The sequence below is a fragment of the Carlito syrichta genome, unplaced genomic scaffold, assembly GCF_000164805.1.
Source record: "Carlito syrichta isolate Samal-C Ts95f unplaced genomic scaffold, Tarsius_syrichta-2.0.1 Scaffold80097, whole genome shotgun sequence".
NCBI classification, from domain to species: Eukaryota; Metazoa; Chordata; class Mammalia; order Primates; family Tarsiidae; genus Carlito; species Carlito syrichta.
In genome coordinates this window covers 106,128-118,227 of record NW_007024193.1, presented here as the reverse complement: position 1 = coordinate 118,227, position 12,100 = coordinate 106,128, and the positions used below count along the sequence as shown (strand labels likewise).

The window sequence follows — 12,100 nt, the reverse complement described above, 5'->3', positions numbered from 1 at the left end:
TTTCTGAAAAGACAGTCGGTAAAGTTAATTATACCTAAAGTGTGCATTTCTCCAAAAGCACAGTTTCTATTTTCTCATCATTGTGTCAGGGTTTAAGAACAAGATGAAAAATGGCTTCCCACTCTCAGTCTGTTCTTTCAATACAAACATTGATGCTGCAGGCACCCTTGTGGATAAGGTGTGTCCCTCCCTCCCCTGGCAGTTTCCCCTAACTACCATCCCACCCTCCTCCCCTGACAGTTTCCCACTACTGCCCTCAGTGTTTAAAACGTCTTCCTACTCCAGGTCAGCACTGCCGATGGTCTCCAAGCTGCAGGAACAGCTCGAGGCTGGGCAGTGGTCCTGCTCTGTCCACCGTGGGACCAGGGGACTCAGGTGTCTCTGGGCTTTTGTCTCCATGCTGTGGCTGCATTGATCTTCCATAAGCACTGGACTCCCTAGTACTTACCACCTACCATCGATATCTCTCCAGAGGATGCAAAATGCAATGTCTCTGTGTCCTTGGTGTGTGCAACATAGCTCATCGCGCCTTTAAAGATTTCCTCCTGGCTTCTGCTAACAGTGTTTGCTTGCTTCCTGCAGCTCTGCTCATCACACAGCTAAATAAACCTGTTTGATGTTGCCATTCTCAGGAGTCCAACCTGCAAACACACTGAACTCAGGCATTTAGGTGAGCTGACATCAAGGAACCACAAGAAAAACAACTCAATAACCAGGAAGAAGTTTTGGATGCACACATATCTCCTTGTCAAACTAAAATATATAAATATATTTTAGGAAATTTGAACATACCCACAGTGGTGAAATATGCCTCTCTCCCTGCATTTGCAAATTTTCCTGGGTATAACATTCCTATTTTAAAATGATAGCAAAACAGATCCAAGAAACAAATGACTTTGAAAATCCCATTTCATGGAAGCTCGCTGTGTGCGTTTAAACTTTTTTCCTCCTGAAAATTATTGCACACAACATGAAAAATGTCAACACAGGAAGCAAAATAAAAGTAATGGATGGTCTTTAAAAAAAAACAGAGGGATAAAACTGTTCATGAAATACTGTACCCGAATGACTAATGTTAATATTTAGATAAAATTATTCCCTGTAGGCAAGAAAATAAGCAAGATACCTACAGAGTAATACATAAACTAGTAGCAGGGGAAATAAAGTTAGGAAAGTCAGTAATATTTCTAGATCATTTTAGAAAGTTGGCAGAGAGAATAACCAACAGTAAATTAAAGTCCGTTAATACTGCATAGTAACAAAAGATCTCAGATTACTGTTGATTTTTCCAGTGTACCCACACACACACATAAAAATAGTGGTTTGTTGTTGTTCTTAGACTGTATTTTTTATTATTTTTATTTCCTGTATTACTTTGCAGACATCTCAGTTCTTTTTTTTAATTATTATAAAGATGTGGAGTACAGTTCAGGGTTAGGTATACAAACGTTGATGATGCAGGTGCCTTGTTGATGAGGGGTGCCCCTCCCTCCCCTGGCGGTTTCCCTCAACTGCCAATCCCCTGACAGTTTCTCACTCCCCTGACAGTTTCTCACTACTGCCAATCCCTTTCTAATAGTATTATAATTGTTAAAGGTCCGCTTATGAGCGACCACATATGATACTCTGTTCTTTGTTTCTGTGACAGATCACTGAGTATGATTGACTCCAAATCCGTCCAAGTGGCTGCAAAGTCCATATGTTTGTCCTTCTTGATGGCTGTATGATATTCCATTGTGTATATGTACCACGTTTTTTAAATCCAGTCCAGCTTCAGTGGGCAGCACGATTGGTTCCATGTTTTTGCTATTGTGAATAGAACTGCAACAGACATGCGTGTGCAGGTATCTTTTTGGTAGAATGATTTGGAAGTCTCAGTTCTCAATCTGTCACTCTCTCTGTCCGACATACATAGCCATCCAACCTTCCTTCTAGATTTCTGTTTATAATTTAACAGTGTTTGTGAAGTTTCCTAAATGCAGAGCCCTTTAGTTGAAGCCTTTACCATTAAACAATCCAGATGCTGAACCCTTCTTTCTTGTTTTCCCTCATATTTGCCTCTCTGCATTCCAGAACAGCAAATGTGTCTCACCGTGATTGCATTTTCGTTGAAACCACGTTGTTAGAACTGTGTTCAGTACGTGAGAGTTACAGTACAGTCTAGAAATTCATGATTAAGTCGACAAAATAATAAACCGGAGCTAATCTGTAGATCCTTGCCTGGAGAAAGGTAAAGCTCAAGCTTCCCGTTAAAAAACAGGAGGGATTTGGGTGTGGGAAACAAGGGAGACTGTGCTGAACAGAAGGGTGCTGTGTAAACTACTTAGCTGCACAGGGGAAATTTGGACCCTGGAGGGGTGGCTGGCAGCGAGAGGGGGCACAAGCGATTTCTCTTTGCTTATGAAGGATGGTCATAAAAGCCTTACGCTGACAAAGTCCGGTGCCAGCTCTGGAAGGTGTTGTCTCTGACATGCCCTCTTTAGTTCCTCTGGGAAAGGGCAGGGCCATTTACCCACTGGATGCATCCACATAAGAAGAAACAGTTCCTGAGAAGAGGGCACATGACCAAGCCACTCCAGGGGAGCCCTGGCCGCAATTGCAGTGTTCAGCAACGCAACGTTTGGCGCCTCTTGCCATGCTAAATCGCATTGACTACCCAACCCTTTCAATGCTCAGAGAGCCCTTCTGGAACTCATCAGCATCTCCATCTACCACCGCTGAGTCTTTTTCATCCTAATTAAGGGCTTCCAATTCTTAATTGCCTAAATCTCCCGGGGAAGTCTCCATACACAAATCACAGATTGATTTGTTTGTGGTGGGACAAAATTACTGTTTTCCTCCTAGTTTTAAACTCGCCTCTAAAGGCCTATAAGAATCTATGATTGGGGTCATTCTTTATGTAAAGCAGTGGCATCTTACAGGAGGGAAGATTCTGAATGACATCTGTAGGCTCACCGTAGGTGCAGGACACCAAGTTTTACCACCGAGCTCCAAGAACAGAATAAAGAGAGGAATAAGGATTTTGAGAAAAGCCCATTTTCTACTTCTAAGAAGTGAGGATGATCATTAACTCTTTCTTTATTTTTGTTTTATTTTTTTATATTAGAAAATATAGTTTATTTAAAAGTAAACTAGAGAGAAAGAGAAAGAAAGAGGAGATTCACCTTCCCAAGGCAGGGAAGGGGGCCAAAGACAGGAAACATGGTGACAGCTGTAGCTCAAAGAGCACATGGACACACCAGAGTCTAGTAAGGCTATGGTGGCAATGGCATTGGCAATGGCCTAGCAATGGCTCCACTCCTCTTTCTTTAAAATCGAACCCAGAATCCTTCATATTTTTGTCAGTGGCCACAGAGTATGAAGAATAGATAGCTTGGAAAATCAGTTGTTCCGAGGGCACTTTCTAGATCCTCGTGGCCAGAAAACTGTCTTCCTTAAACTCAGAACGATGACTTCTCCTGCTTTGTCAACAATAAATAGGTGCCTCCATACCGGCATAGCTATAAGTCTGTAGAAGTGGCTCTTACAAAGAATACTTCATCAGTTTTTCTAAGATTTTTCCAGCTAGCCAATATCAAGGGCATTTGCATTCTCACTTCCAATGGGTAGTAAAACATGAGACTATTATTATTATTATTATTATTTAGAAAGCAGGATTTGTTGAGAGGTCAGAAGCGCTCCACAGTGGGAGGGGACCCAAAGGGGTTGCCCAAGACTATTGTTTTAAATTCTGGGCACTGAGCCGGGCTCAGTGGCTCAGCCTGTAATCTTACGCCTTTGGGAGGCTGAGGTGAGTGAATTGCCTGAGCCCGCGGGTTCGAGACCCGCCTGGGCAGGCGAGACCTCATCTCTACAATAAATCAAAAATTAGCCGGGTGTGGTAGCGCGCCTGTAGTTCCACCTCTTTGGAAGGCTGAGGCGGAAGAATCGCTGGAGCCCAGCAGGTCGAGGCTGTGGTGGCCGGGAGCGACAGAGTGAGACTCCAACTCAAAAAAAAAAAATAATTCTGGGCACCATTCTAGAAATTAGGAATTGGGAATAATTCTTTGAGGAGGGACGTCTAAGTATCGTAGAAGTTATTTGGATATCAGCTACATAGCCCAGTAGCTATTTCTAGTTGAAATAGTAAGAAACTGAGACAGGAATACTGCTTGGGGGAGGGGGAGGGAGTCCCAGGAGAATGAAAAAATACCAGGCAGCAGTTAAGAAATCACAGGACTCGCAAGAAAAGGACTTATCAGAGGCTTTGGAACCTTGTTACAAGATTTATTCTTTGCCCCCAGTTTAATAGTTTAATCCAACAAGGTTAAACTATTAAATCCAGTGTAGTCAATGCCCAAGCAACCCCCAAACTCATATACCTTCACTGTAATACCTCAGTATGCTAAATGACACACCCACCATTGCCATGATGCTTCAGGCAAACATGGACAGAAAAGGGGAGGGCACCCAATTCTGGGGAAATCCCACCTTGTTCCTTGTTCCACCCCTAATATGACTATCTCACCCCTTGGTTGAAGATGGCTATAGAAAGAAACCCCGAATTCCCTCCCTTCTTGAGTGTGTTCTTCTGTTTTACAATAAAACGCTTTCATTTTTGCTTTCTCTTCTGCTTTCATTTTATTCTGACTCATCCTTGAGTTATTTCTTGCGACAGTGTCAAGAATCTGAGTATTGGTCTGAGGCTGAGAGTCTTATCTGCCTCAGGAGACCGCCCAAGGCCACTGGTGTCAAAGTCATATGCCAGCTTCCACTAGAGTTGGCCTAGCTGGGGGCTGATTTTCACATCCTGCCGTTTTGAGAGGTAGCAAGTTAAAAGAAAAGATTGGCCCTAAGGTGCTCAGAAATGACAACTGATCTCAGCTGCCTGCGTGATAACTTCAGTCAGGGTCCCCGTATTTTAGTACTAGATGTGCTTAACTTGCACGCAATTATCATATGATCCAATGGTCCCAATGACCTTTTATTCATTTTTCCTTCTCTGTCTCTGCTAATGGTCAACTGATTAAAACATGACGAACGCAGAGCCTCCCCGCAATAAATCTCCCCTGCTGAATCCAGCTTCCTGGCTTCTGCTTTGGTTTTTCATCCAGAAGTGTCTGTGACTCAGATCGTCTCCCACCAAGGCTGCCCGTTCTGTTGCATGATCAGGGCACTGGATGTGCCCAGATCCCAACGGTCTTTCTCTGCCCTCAACATTCCTGTCTCATCGGCATGAAAAACATCCAATGTAGTCAATGCCACTTTAATTATAAGCTTGCTTCCACCGGATTAGAATCAAAATAAGCATGCTTCAGACAAAAATTAGCTCTGAAAAGCACAATTAGATTAGAACTTCTGGGACAGGAGTCCATTTTTATTTCACAATTATGTGATTTTCTTTTCTGATTCTCATTTTAATATTCTCATTTTCCCATCCCTGACCTACACCGCCATTCAACTCCATGCGTTAGTTCTCAAGTAATTCCATTGCCTTTGTACTTGACTTTCTGGTATGACTTTGGGTTTATCACCTTTTCCCATTTCAGGGCACCCCCAGTTCTGGACACAGAGCTGAGCTTTGAGGAGAAGCCATAATGGTAGAGGTTAGTAAAGAGTTATGAACATGGCTATGGAGTCAGACTTGGTTTCAAATTCTGACTCTAGCTCTGATCAACCATGTAACCTGCACACTTCTAAGCTCCCATTTCTTCAATCACAGAGTAGGAAGAAATAAACACTTATTTCACAGGGTGATTTTAGGGACCAACGAGCTAATACAGGTAATGCCTTCAGCAAAGGGCCTGGCAAACGCAGTGACACCACCTAACAAATAATGCTTACCTTCGTGGGCAAGAAGATGCTTACCAGAGCTGTGAGGCCCTGGGCAAATCTCTCTGCGATTTGTTGGCTCTTTTGCAAAATGGGGATAAAAACACCAGTGTCACCGGCGTCATTTCTTGTATTAACCAATGGGCTCTGTTGATTAATACAAGCTTCTTCCCAAGATGGGTCCCATCTGGATTCGTTTACGTAGGTTAAAATGACCACTGCACATCTTTCTCTTAATACCCCGTCGTGGGAAAGAAATGTGACCCTCGTCCTATCGAGGTTTCCAGTGGCAGTTATTTCTGTTCCCTCGTGGCCATAAATAGCACCTTCTATTCAAAACAGACTTTGTACTCCAGGCAAGTTTCTCTAGGACTAGAATAGGAAGCGTTAGGCACAAAGTGTTCTCTGCTTTTTATTCCTTCTACAGCTTCCGAGGACAGTGGGAAGGCGGCCAGTGCAGCCTAGGTCGAGGCTGACACCAGATTCCAGAAGCCACAGCCGGCTCCTGATGAGGATATTGGAGAACCAAAGGCCATTTTTAGATGTTTCCAAAAATGGGATTCCTTTCCAGTCAGAGATAAAAATACTGTCTAGGAACCAGCTTCATTATAGCAGGATATATTAAAGAAAGAGTGCGAGAGTTAATCTGATGTGTCAATTTAACTGTGTTAAGAGATGCCCACCTAGCTGGTAAAACATTATTTCTGGCTGGGCTCGGTGGCTCAGCTTGTCATCCCAGCACTTTGGGAGACTGAGGCGTGTGGATGGCCTGAGCCTGTGGGTTCGAGACCAACTCAGGCAACTTGGCGAGACCTCGTTTCTACAATAAATCAAAAAAGATTAGCCTGGTATGGTGGAGCGCACCTGTGGTTCTGGCTACTTGGAAGGCTGAGGCGGAAGGATTGCGGGAGTCCAGAGGATTGAGGCTGCAGTGGTTGGGAGTGTCTCACTGCACTCCAACCTGGGCGATGGGGAGAGACTCTGACTCAACTTCAAAAACCCACAAAAAACATTATAATTTATTTCTGTGTGTGTCTGTGAGGGTGTTTCTGAGAGAGATTTGCATTTGGATCAGTAGACTGAGTTTCAGATCTGTCCTCGCCAATGTGGGCAGCGTCATCTAATCTGTTGAATGTCCAGATAGAACAAAAAGGCAGAGAAAGGGCGGATTTCCTCACTGAAGCTGGGACATCCATCTTTCCCTGCTCTGAGATATAGGCCCTAGCCCCTGGTTCTTGGGCCTTCAAACTCTGGGACTTAACCAGCGACACCCATTCATTCTCAGGCTTCTTGGTTCTCCAGATGGCAGATGACATACCACAGGACTTCTTGGTCTCCATAATCATGTAAGGGAAGTCCTGCCATCAATCAATCCATCGATCTATTCTATTGATCTGTCCATTCTACTTATCCTGTTTCTCTGGAAAAACCCAACAAGTACAGAGAGTGAGCTACTTATCATTAGCAAAAGGATCTTGCAACAGCTCATATCATTGTCCCTAATTCTTTGATGCTGCTCTCTGTTGTGGCTGATGGCAAATTCTACGACCCGTCACTTGCAGGTGGAATGAAACAACCATGAGATTTGGTGACTTTCTTCTAAAAGCTGGCAGATGGGGAAGTGGCCAGGCTTATGCCTCAAATAAACCGTCTCAAAATTCTAGGCTGGGGGTAGGGGATTTTATTTTGATCTTTGGAGGGTAGGCGATTTTTAAAGGAAAATAATGCAATGAGGAGTATCTGGGAGTGGCATTGATACTTCTTGAAGGAGCAGATCTCGCTTTGATAGTTACCTTGAATTGTCCTCCACCAGGAGAGTCAGCAGATGCTGTCTGACTGCGGCCAGGTTATAGATTAATTGTCTTTAGTTGACCTCTGAACAGTGAGGAATTCTGCCATGTGGTCTTCATACTCTGTTATTCTAAAGTCAATCTCTGGAATATCTTCTGGAATTTCTCAAGCAAGTACACAATTAGATTATAAAGAAAAAAAATCTTTAAAGTATAGGCTAGGCCGGACTCGGTGACTCAGCCTGTCATCCCAGCACTTTGGGAGGCCGAGGCCAGTGGATTGCCTGAGCCCACAGGTTCGAGACCAGCCAGGACAACTTGGTGAGACCTCATCTCTACAACAAATCAAAAATTAGCTGGGTGTGGTGGTGCGTGCCTGTAGTTTCAGCTATTTGGAAGGCTGAGGCGGAAGGATTGCAGATTTGGTCATGTGGCTTGATCTAGCCAGTGACATGTGAGCAGTATGCCACTTCCAAACAGAATCTGTAAGAGCCAGTGGTGATTCTTTGTGCTTAGAAATTTCTTTACAAAAAAAAATCTCTCTAATGATTCTCTTATGTGGGTCAGAAGTCCCTGATGGACGGGACTTGTCTTTTCCTGACAAGGCTGCAAAAATTAAGCATAGCATGTCTAGCATTTCACCTTATAATTTGGTTTTTAGTCAACACAAACATGCACGCGCACGCACACACACACACACACACACACACACACACACACACACACACACCCCTCACATATATTTGTATTTTCTAGACTGTTAAGTAAATTCTCTGCCTTTTGTTATCTTCTGTGAGATAATTTAACTTCTTAATGTAGTTGGAAAATGTAGTGCAAATGATAGTGTAGTAAATGAAAGAACTTCATCAACTTCTAATTAGAAATTGAATCACTATGTGGGTGGCATAATAAAAGAGGTTGTTTTTAGTAATCTACAACAGAAATTGGTTCAAGGAAGCCTTTATCAGAGGGATAAGACTCACAAGTTCTAATTAAACGCATTTTTAAAATGTTTCCTTAACTTCTGGACCGGCACTGCCCAGTGGAATGTCCTGTGATGATGGAAGAATTCTATACTCTGTCATCTAATATGGTGGCCACTAGCCACATGTGGCCATCGTGTACTTGAAATGTGGCCAGTACAACTGTGAAGATGATTCAATCAAATTGAATTAATTTATCTTTAAATATTTGCATAACCACACATGGCTAGGAGCTACAGAATTAGCCAGTGCATCTTAGATCCTGCCTCCAAAGAGTGTTTCCCTAATAATCGAAGCACTCTTTATGTTACTATATTTGACACTAAAAAGCTTATATATATATATATATATATATATATATATATATATATGAGCATATAAGGTGCTTAATAGTATATATATGTTTGTATATACACATACATACACACACATATCTATATCTATCCAGTTGTCTCTTAATTTACACAAGTATCAGACAACCTTACCCTTTTTTGTTCAGGTAACCATGATATCGTAGATCCGAGGAAGAACTCCATATTCTGTTCCAGATCCATCCAGGTGCTTCCCGTGAAGACCTAATCTAGCTACAGGAAGAAAGTCTTACAATAAAACATTTCCATAAGATAATCCTGATTTGCAAAAGAATAGTACCACACTCTAGAATCATAAGTCAAGGACAGTCTTATTTAATCCACTCATTGATCTAGGAAGAACCACTCTCGGATTATCCTGACAGCTTCCAATATTGCACCCACAAATCTCTACACTTTATCTCCTCATCTTTATACTGGAAATGAGACTCCCAAATTCTTCAGCCTGATTCTCTTTGTCCCTTGTCTTAAATTAAAACGGGACCATACTTTTATCTTGCTGTATAATTAAAGGAGTCTGTGTACCTCATTTTCACAGGCCTCCACAACAAAGATGTGATATTCTGGGATCTACTGTAATTGTAAGAACATGGGACTTGGAAAATAATAAATTTGGGTTTTGAAGACAAAATCATTTGGGAAGGCTGGAGGCGGGTGTATTACTAAGGACACATGGACGATGTCTGTCTTTACTTCTGTGGATATGGCCTTCCTGGGGGACTTTTTCAAGGAGCAATGGCCAGCAAAATCCTTACCAAGACAGGCCAGATGGGTCCTTCCTCTGAGAGATTTCTTTATCCTTGGTTGATTAACGAAGACGTTTAGTCTAGTCTCAGTGTGGGTGTGAGGTGTTCTCATCCACTTAATTACAGGACAACGGGAAGCCCCAATCCTACTTCCTGTTGTCTGTGTGAGAATCAGTTCATCTACAGAACTCAGCAGAGCAACTAACTAATATCACGCCCTCCATAAATGCTTATTGATGTTATTTTTACTGAGTTTTAAAGCCAAAATGTAATTTTATTCAAAAACCAAAAAAGCTTCTAAGATGTCTAAGATCTTTTGGAATAAAGAAAGCAAAGGGCTATTCAACAGAGAAAAAGCTATATATCCAGTATACTGACTCAAACGGCAGCCCCAAATGCAAGGCTTTTGCTTTCTAGTACAAAATAAAAGGCAATAAAATGACTAAGTTAGAGATGAGGTTCCCTGCTATAGATAAGATAGATATGAACAGCCTTGACTTTTATTATTCTGCAAAATAGGAATTTAGTGAATATAAAGCAGGTAAGTGGGGACACTGAGGTTTCCACAGGCTGTTTGTGGTTGCTCACAGGTCAGACTCTGGAATATTTCCCAGATTTCTCCAACTTCCTTCAGTCCAAGTGGGGGGTCATTAGTAAAGCGCGAAGGTACCTGTCCCTCTGAGCAATGGGACCCTCTCTGCAGGCCAGTAGCAGATGAAGGTTCTCATCATCGAATCTCCTCTCCATAAAGGAAGAGGTGTCACCAGGTGAGTGAGCTTGAGTACACAGCGTGACACCCTTGAGTTGGATTTCTTAACTTGGGAAAAACGGAAAAAGTTGGAAAAAGAGAAAGAAAAAAGGAAAAAGTTGGACAGTTTTGAAAGTGTATTAACTCTTTCCAACACAAACCTGAAAGAGACAACAACATTTTCTCAAATGACTGACCAGCATGAGGACATGACTTAAATTTAATTTAAGTTTAACCAATTAAGATTTCAGACATATAGCAAAATAATATTAAAATGTGGAGTATCTATTTTGCGATGTTTAGTGTAAAATGTCTATCTTATATGGGTTATATCTGATATTAAAGACAACACATCAGGACTACTTATTTCTCAAGATATAAATAGAGCAGGAATCAAAGGGAGTGAATTTATCAGGAATAGGTTTTAGATTTCTTGTGTCTTTATTCTCCAGGGAAAACTGTAAAATTTGTGCCACTAAAGTGTCAACTTGATTGCTTGATGGTGGTTCGTTAGCATTTAGAAATTTGCTCTGCGGGATATAGACGTGGAAATTTAAATAATGTTGCAACTTGCCATGAGCACTGGTTTTCACTGTCCATTTCCAAATGAGGACACACGTGAAGGAGAATGGAGAACCTGTTTGGAGTATACACAGTGTCCAGTCAAACCCTCTTCCTTTGATTGATTTTGCAGACACACACCGGTCGAGCTGCGTAGATGGCTTTGTTTTTAAGCTATTGGTCTTTAAAGAAAATGGAAAGTTTCCTTGTCTAGTAGATATTCCTATGGTCTTTAGACACAAAATATCTACACATGCACAGAGATGTGTTTATATTCAACAAACAGAACAGAGATTCATTCCAGGTTGCAGAATCATTTCCTCTAAGAAAACAACGACTCTGCTCATTGCTAATAATATGCAACCCTTCTCCCCTGCCAGATTACACTATCTAGTCCCTTAAAACCCCAGCAAAAGGTCCACTATCCTGTAAGATGAATCTAATTAACTTTTAAGGCATATCAGAACTCTAAAAAAAAAAAAAAAAAAAAGACAAGAGCTCATGCATAATGACAATAGTACTCTTCATAGTAATCTTCAGTGCAGTCATTTACATGGATGCTTTTAATCAAGTAACCTAAACATCATGATGCAAAAGCAGAAATAGAAATTAAATTTAAATCAACATCCTACCCTATAAAAAAAAAGGAGAAACCGATAGGGTGGGGATAAAATCGACAAAGATACTTTTATTTTACCTGTGTAAACATCAGACTGTTTTTCTCTCCAGGGCTGTGTTTCATTCTTTGGAGTGACAGTTCTGATTCTTCAGCTTCCCCATGAAGAAAAGAAAAATTCTCCTGAAGCCGAACTGAATTCATCAGCAAACGCAATTATGTTCATTGGATAAAATGCTAAATGGAAAAAGGCAGGTTTATTTTAAGCCGTCAACAGGCTGTTTTAGTTCATGGTGCACAGTGCAGAAGAGAGGAGTTTGGTTGCTAAGAAAATGGTTGGCAACCTTCCATGAGATCCGTGTGATGTGAAATGCATCTGTTCATTTCCATAGTGAAACAGAAAAAATAAAATAAACAGTACAGGGTATATTTGGTGAGTCACTGTGGAACACAGGGCCAAAATAACTTCGGTGC

At 41.6% G+C, this 12,100-nt stretch overlaps 1 long non-coding RNA gene across 1 annotated transcript; it reads right to left on the bottom strand.

Annotated features, from left to right (window-relative positions):
* Positions 1-531: 531 nt before the first annotated feature.
* Positions 532-11,877, bottom strand: LOC103257148. Its single transcript, XR_504112.1, has 4 exons — positions 11,708-11,877; positions 10,372-10,518; positions 9,070-9,168; positions 532-641 (listed from the first exon to the last, which is right to left on the bottom strand). It is a non-coding gene; the product is annotated as an uncharacterized LOC103257148 (long non-coding RNA).
* Between the last annotated feature and the right edge of the window lie 223 nt (positions 11,878-12,100).